Source organism: Haemaphysalis longicornis, unplaced genomic scaffold, assembly GCF_048455015.1.
Source record: "Haemaphysalis longicornis isolate Haplotype H1 unplaced genomic scaffold, Haemaphysalis longicornis Haplotype H1 scaffold_1, whole genome shotgun sequence".
In the NCBI taxonomy this organism is placed as follows: domain Eukaryota; kingdom Metazoa; phylum Arthropoda; class Arachnida; order Ixodida; family Ixodidae; genus Haemaphysalis; species Haemaphysalis longicornis.
This window is the reverse complement of record NW_027526203.1, coordinates 19,322,638-19,331,151: the sequence shown is the minus strand read 5'-3', so window position 1 is coordinate 19,331,151 and position 8,514 is coordinate 19,322,638.

Below are 8,514 nucleotides of genomic sequence, written 5' to 3'. Positions count from 1 at the left end.
GAGCGTGCTCAAACAGCCGATACGAGACTGCAAGATCTCATGGAATTCATTCGTATCGAGTTTGAAAGCCGTGAGAAATCACAACCAGTGCTTGACAAAGCGTCAAAAAACTTCGAGAAGACGTATGAATGGCGCAATCAGGACCCTCACAAGCCCCGTCCTCCGACAGTTGCTGTCTTTCACAACGCAGGAAAGCCACCGCCGAAAGAAAGTCCTTGCCTTTTCTGCAAGAACAGACAACATGTCACCGAGGAATGTACGGCCAAGCTGACAAGTACTGACAAAAAAGAAATTCTTCGCATGGACGCATGCTGTTTTCGCTGCACGGCCAAAGGGCATCGCTCAAGCGAATGCCGGAGACGTATCGAGGGCTCACACTGCAAACGAAGACACGCGACGTCTCTCTGCATGCAGCAAGGTAATAACACTGGACAGCCGAAGACTAACGCCGAAAATGCGTATTACACATCTGCGGAGACAAGCCAAAACATGAAAGAGGGTCCCACTGTACTTCAGACCATACGTGTATGGGCTGTTTCCGACCAAAGGAGGATGTTTTTGCGCGCTGTCATTGACGGGGGCAGTCAGAGAAGCTTTCTTCGGGAAGATATATCCAAGAAGCTGAAACTTCCGGTTGTCGGAGAGGTAAACTTGGCCATCAACACATTCGGCAACACTCGGAGAACCAAAAGCCGAAAATATCGTATCGTTCAACTCAAACTACAAAGCCAATTCGACAGCGGTGAATGTGTCTTGGACATCGTGGAAATTCCAGAAATATGCCAAGATATCTACTCCCATGTAGCTGATATCCCATTCAAGAAATTTCAAAAAAGAGGCAAAAACATCGCGGATAGCGACAATTTTGGGTGGAGGGTTAGAGACAACAGTATCGGACTGCTTATTGGCGCTGATCAGATGTGGCTAATCATGACTCCAGAGGTGACCAGAGATGCCAACTCAAGTCTTGTTGCCATCAACACAATGTTTGGATGGACATTTCAAGGTCCGACGCAGCACCATCTGCCTTGCACGCCCGCATGCTTGGTTAGCGTTTTGCACAGCTATGCGACAACGGCAGACCAGGAAGTCCCTGAAGACAAGATTGGACGTACGTTCTGGGAACTTGAAGCCATGGGAACACTGCGAGACGACCAAGAACGCCACACAAGCACAATATTGGAGGATTTTCAGTTTACTATTTCTAACGTCGATAGGCGATATGAAGTGGCTTTACCGTGAAAGTTTGATCCGAAGGAATCCCTTGAAGACAACAGATCCGAAGCCCTGCGACGCTTGAATTTTTTCTAGTTAGGCGACTCTTGAAGAAAAAAGATTTGCTAGCAAGATATGACAAGGCTATACGGCAGTATCTGGTCGACGGGCATGCTGAAGTAGTGCCAAAGCGTGACACGTGCGAAGACAGGCCGCTATACTACATGCCCCATAGGGAAGTTCTCAAAGAAGACCGCGTCACTACAAAACTTCGAGTGGTCTTTGACGCCTCTTCGTCCCGACCACCCAGCCTTTCCCTGAATGACTGCTTGGACAAGGGCGTGAATTTGAATCCGGACATTCTGGAACTTTTACTGAGGTTCAGACGACACAGATTAGGACTTAGCGCCGTTGTTCAGAAAGCCTTCCTGCAAATCGGAATACAAGAAAAGGAGCGGGATGCTTTTCGGTTCCTTTGGTATTCGAGCGTACCGACAGGAACTCCTTTAGATCGCCTAGAAGAGTGGTGCATGACTCGTGTTCCGTTTGGAGCAACATCGAGCCCCTTTATGCTCTCCGCAACGATTCGAAACCACCTCAGCCAAGTTTCGGAAGACAAGAAAGAAACAGCAGAACTCTTAAAATCATCGTTCTTGTTGATGATTTGTTGACCGGAGCCGAAAGTGAAGAGGAGGCTGTACGTATCTATAAACAGAGTAACGAGATCATGGCCGATGGAGGGATGCTACTTAAGAAGTGGTCAACTAATTCCTGTCAACTACAAATTTTATTTGACAGCAACAATGGCCGCACTGAGGAAAGAGGAACCAGTCCTACCATCGAAGGTAGAAAGGTTTTCAGCATTGCTTGGGATGATGACGATGCACTTCATGTCAGCATGAAGTCAACAATGCCTTTGTTGAACAAAACACCAGCAACTAAGCGGATTGTGCTACAAGCAATCGCAGAAATTTTCGACCCACTCGGAGTGATATACCCACTCGTCGTCAAGGGCAAATGCTGTTTCAGCGACTCTGGATAGAAAAGATCAGTTGGGATTTGCCTCTTCCTCTGCACATGCAGGAAGAATGGTCGAATTGGTCGAACAATGTCTGCAAACTAGAAGACATCAGAATTCCACGCTACCTGTTTTATGGGCATGAGAAACCACCTGAAAACTTGGAGGTACACGTTTTTTCTGATGCGAGTCCTCAAGCCTATGGCGCCGTGGCGTACCTTCGTTTTTTGAGCAACACCACATCAGCGGAAACTACGTTCTTGTTTTCCAAGTCGAGAGTAGCACCAATCCGAAAGCTGACAGTGCCCAAACTCGAACTTATGGGAACTCTCGTAGCCGCAAGAATGGGGGAATACCTGAACAGGAAGGTCTTCTACGGCACTACAACCATTTGGTACTGGACGGATTCGTCAATCTCGTTGGGATAGATAACTGGTAACAATAAGGTTTAGGCACCCATTGGCGTACCTATTGGCCAGCCGATTGGGCGACCCATTGGCCGCCCAAATGGACGACCTATTGGCCGACCCATTGGGCGACCTACTGGCCGACCCATTGGAACGCCAATAGGTCTTCCCATTGGGCGCCAACTTGTTACACTTTTAGTTGGTTCATCCCACTGCCGCAGCCACTCCATCTGAGCTGCCGCTGCAGTGCGTTGGTTACCTGTATCACAAATACAAGAACTCTTGAAATGAATGAATATCTTTATTGCTCTGTTTGTATACACATCATGCAGACAGTTCGTCGTTTAAGCGATTTTTCACAGACAATTGTCCATGCCGTGCTCCACTCGCCGCAGGCTGGCTGGACCTTCACAAAGTGAGTGGCAAAAGCGAGCAATGGGTTAAGTTTAGAATAAACCGCAGTTTCGCGCATTAAAACAACAACGCACTGAAATGTTAGGTGGCGTGAGCTCACCTCTTCAACAACGTCCCATGCATGGCGAACTGCATTGCAGCTAGGGCGATGTCGTGAACCCGTCAATCGTAACATGAACAGCTCTAAATATATTTAGGCAGACAGATTATTTCTTAATAACACCGCTCACGCTATGATTGAAAATGGCAAGGAAAACTCGCATATAAACAGTATACTCACATAAACAGAGACACGCTTCCTTCGGTGCGAGGCTTAGCGGCGTTCAGCGTAAAGATGCATCTGCTATGGGTTTGCGACATCATCGTCGCCATTTCTCACACTCTTGCAGACCACCTTACATTTCCAATGCAATGCAGTCAGAGAAGACTGCGTGTGCAACCGACCAACACGCCTACAACCTACACCGCCAACACTACATTGGATACCACTTATCCACTGTCCGTCAATGGATTGGATTCGATTAGATTGGATCGGGGTTTTATTTCGAAACAATTTTGCTACTCTTGTCGGAAAGTTTTCATTAGTGTTTGTTTGGTATGTTTTTTTTAAGAACTTTATCTTGAATTGCTGATTGTAATATCAAAATTAATTGCCTCATAAATATACATTTGTAAAGATTGAAGCTCTGAACATTTCTGAAGGTTCTAAATTAAGGCTGAGAAAGAGAATTAAATTTCAGCTAATTGTTGTCGTAATTGAATACTATCCAAATACTATATCCAAAATGGCTCCCCGATGGGGTCATCATGTTGGAGCAGTCACTATAGTATTATGCAATTCCATCGGTGAGGCTGAAGTTTTGACCCCAGCTCACTTTCTCATCGGTAAGCGACTGACTGCTCTACCCACCGTTCAACTCGATCTTCTGGAACAACGTGCTAACGACATAACCAAACCGTGACCCCTCATGCCCTGTCGTGCAGAGGAAAGTCGAGGAGCATGTGCCGCACCTTCCGGCGTATAGGGGGCATTGGCTTATTTTAGAATATGCACTTTACAGTTTTTAGTTCCGCCGCATAGTGTAACAACCAAAAAGACATCCCCCTCGCGAGGGGCACGATCAAATGCACAGCATTTCCGAGGGGGTGCGCCGGCAAGTCGTATCTCTTGATCGCGGGACCCGTGTCGCCATCTTTTGGAAGCGCGGGACAACTTGTGGCGCTTTCGAAACAAACGAGAAATGAGTGAAGGATATAAGGCGCGTTCGGTGCATTGAAATCTGTGTCGGTTTCGTGGCTCGGTCGGTTGTGCGCCGGGCACCTTGCGTTCCGCCCGCGGCGTCATGGGTTCGAAACCGGGCGCCGGAAACTGTTATTTCTTCCTGGCTGCGGACTACGACAAGGCGCGCCTGCGGACTACGACAGGGCGCGCATGCGGACTACGACAAGGCGCGCATGCGGACTACGACAGCGCACGCCAACGCCGCGTGACATTGTGAGTTACTAAAATGCTATGCATTTAAAAATGGTATTATCGACAGTCTCTGATGAACGCATTTTGGCTGCGATGGGAGAAGGAATATGTGCTTCAGCTTTCATCGTTTCATCAAGTCCATACAAAGAATTCCGCACCTCTCAAGATTGGAGACGTCGCTCTTATAGAAGGAAGAGGCCCAAGAGGATTATGGAAAACGGGAGTAATACAGCAGACATTTCCTGGGCGTGGCAACGCAGTTCGTGCATGCAAAGTTCGACTTTCGGCGGGACAGTTCTTGACGCGTCCCGTACAAAAGTTGTATCCCCTGGAAATCGTCAACAGCCCGGGGGAGGATGTTGTGGAAGTAGAGGAGGAAGAAGGGGGCGTGCACACTATCATCATTAGTAAATAAAAGGAAGTGGAAGTGCGTTTCCAGCAAGGAGGTTATACTAGAACTTCGAAAGTTTAGTATAACCTCCTTGGTTTCCAGGTTTGCCCTACCCTGGCGTCCTGGTTTCTTGCGGTTCACAACAGATGGATGGATGGATGGATGGATGGATGGACGGACGGATGAACGGATGGATGAATGGATGGATGGATGGATGGATGGATGGAAGTTGTGCACTTGTTTTCGCCCTGCAAGTAGCGGTGGTGTCGAACAGCCTTGACACCAGACGGGGAGTGTTCTGCTCGCATTCATCGACGCGGCGCAAGGCACCTCTAACTCTGAACTGCGAGTCAGATGGTGTCCCCCGGAGTGTGAAACGAGTGTGTTGTGTGTTTGTTCTTGTGCTTGCGTGTGCGCGCTTCTCCCTTCCTCTCCGAGCCGGGGACAGCCGGAAAAGGAATTCGACCCGTTTCTCCTGCTGTTCTGCAACCCCGGTGAGGTGTTGAGTTACGTCTCGCAGAACCGTGCCGCGCCTGGGTCCAGAGACGCCACGACCGCCAGTCTGCCGCTGCCAGCCCTCGAGACGGCACCACGTTTTTTACGGAGCTAACCCGAGGAAGGAACCTTTCTTTTTTCGACTTGTAACCTTTTCCTGGTTTTCATTTATCCTTAATTAAAGTTTGCCTTTAAGCCTTCCAATGTTTACCCGTCATCTTTATGGATAGCGGACGCGTCGACCCCGTCGAAGAGCTTACCGCGAGGCCGGAATACATGTGCTTTCTGGGATCCCTACACCAAAAAGCTAGTTGATACGCTGGAAAATATACAGAATAGGGCAGTGCAATTTGTATGAGGTAATTGGCACTGTCAACTTAGCATGAGGGAAAGTAAAAGTGAACTTGAATGGGGGAAAATGAACTTGAATGGGGGAAAGATCAAAGACGAAACGTCAAGTTGAAAGTTTTTCGTAATATCATTCGAAAACTGGAATAGAAGGGAAAAGTATATCCAAGCGCCATTCTACCTATCCCACAGTGGGAGCGCTAGCTCAAAGCAAATTATTAACTTTTCTTTAAAGGTGACGGCTTGCACGATTCATTGTACCTTAGATCAATACGAGAGTGTGTGTGATTGTTTTTAGGGAAGCTTGATTTAGGAAAGTCGATTTAGGGAAGCTTGAGTCCGGTCAGTTGACCAAACGAGAGTGAAGGCCGGAGGAGCCCCTCGTGAGTTAGATATGTTTAGCTGAGATCATTTAGGCATTTCTCTGTATTTTTATGTGAACTTGTATAGCAGGGGCGCAGTAGACATGTCTGGAGTTTGTCCGGTGCTCCCTGAAAAAAATCGTCTAGGAACGTTTCTGTGTATTCTTTTTATCTCCAGATAATCTGCTGCCGGCGGTTTTTATATTCGTTTAATATACGTAGTTCGATGTGATTTTTAATTTTTTCACTTTATTTCACCTCAGGATTATCCTACCCCATATTTTATTTGTGAAAATGAAATATAACATTATTGTAACGACACGTTTCAAAGTTTGAAGTGGAACTGGAACGCGTTCCTTTCGCAATAAAGGAACTTGTAACGGGAACTCGATTCAAAATTGTAAAACACTGTTCAAAGTGTACAACACTGGTCCCGGGTTTGGCTACCGAGACCCAACGTTACTAGATAGGTAACGTTGGCCGAGACCTGCCTAACCAAATTTTTGTTCTTGAGGCATCGAGGTATTTTCGTGGGACGGATGGACACAGCTCGGCCTAAACAGCTGTGCTGTTAAAAATATATGTAGTCGTCATCATCGAAAGAATATTCAAGCGGAAAAACTAAGTGCGACAGATCATTTACCCGCGCGGAGGCATGCAAGCACCACAAGAAACGACGGTGCCCCTGTCCGCAGCGCAGACGTGCGGCAGGAACGCGTTTTAGCGCCAGCCTTCGGAGGCCAGTCTTTACACCTCGCATGTCGCTAGCTGCAATGGGGCCTCCCCAAGGAGGTTAAAAAAATTGCTTGAGTGGAAGTCACCTATACCAAGCAATGGGCTCGTCTAAAGCCGCCGGCGGCCATCTTGCTCGGGGAAAGAAACCAGCAGCCGATTGCTTTGCAGCAGTATTTGCCGACTTTCTCAACTGTTTTAAATTACGTAACGGATTCTCATGCTCTAATTCAACACTGTGAGCCATGCCCGACGTTTCCGTATTGATTTCTACCACAGAAATTTCGTTAAAAGTCAGATCTCCGAGTACAGGGACATTGCTTTTTTCACCTTATGGCTCGGATATGCAGCTGCCACAAAGTAAAACATACATAAGAACTCCTTTATCTTCTTTATTCTAAACAGTTCAAATGCAGAAAATGATCGTGAAAGTTCTAAGAACAAAAAAAAACACAGAAAAGCAATAGTTACAACTGTAATGTGAAAAAGAGCAGTCATGACCTGAAAATGCTGCATTTTCCAAAAAACAACAGGAAACACCCACAATTATTGTGATAATAGACATAATGGAGTGAAAAAAAACCGCTGCAGAAAACTTTCATGGGTGTATTATAGCAACCAATGATATTACGTTCATTGCATTGCTGCCCAACCTAACACACAAAAAAAATGCAAAAAAAAGAACCAACAATCTTTCTGGTAAATCACACCATGAGGTTACATTGCCAGTGAGATGAACTACCGAAAAAAGATGAACCAATTTGTATTTTTGGAAACAAAGTGTTTATTTTTTGAAAGAAGACAGACTTATGATACCAGACGTCAATTAAATTGCTAAAACATACTATCAAATGGCAAACAAAAGACACTGACAAAGGACAGTGACTCAACATCTTTCGGAAGCCTAGCAGCAAAGAAATTAAACATTGAAGGCGCATATACGCGACACAATGCAACGAGCATGACCGCAGTTTGGAATCAACTTGCACGCGCGCAAGTTACGTGCGCAATGCGCCTCCCGGGGCCTGGTTCACACTGTTTGTACAACCGTAAGCCACACACGAACCAACCATACTTGTTTGTTCTCGTTACGTGGCGCGCACACGAATCAACAACACTTTTTCGTGCACGCAAGGAACGCGCGCTGAAACAACTACGCGTCTTCTCCCCTAGCAAGATGGCGTCGCGGCGGCTTCACTTTGCGGGCGCCCCTTGCACTCCAGCAATTTTTTTTAACCTCCTTGGGCCTCCCACGGCGGCCCGCAATTGCAGCGCCACACTTCCTTTCACAATTATTGGTATGACATTTTATGGGTGCTGCCATAGTTCATAAAACCGCAAAAGCATGGCTCTGCGCTGCATTAGCACCGCAGAAGTCTCTTTACACAGTTGAACACTGTTTCTGACTCAAATGAACGTGCAACGTCCTCCAACGATTGTTTAAAAGTTTTATTAATAAAGTTTAAAATTAGTCAGACTTTTTTTATAATATACAAAAATCACAACATTTTGTTAAACGTTCAACTATAAGGAATGTGCCATTTTTGTGTTTATTACTTACTAAACTAAATAGCATAAAAATGTCTTGTTACTTTGTTATAACTTTGCGTTTGAACATCAATTTTTTTACTAGAGAAATTTATGATTTGGCACAAGGT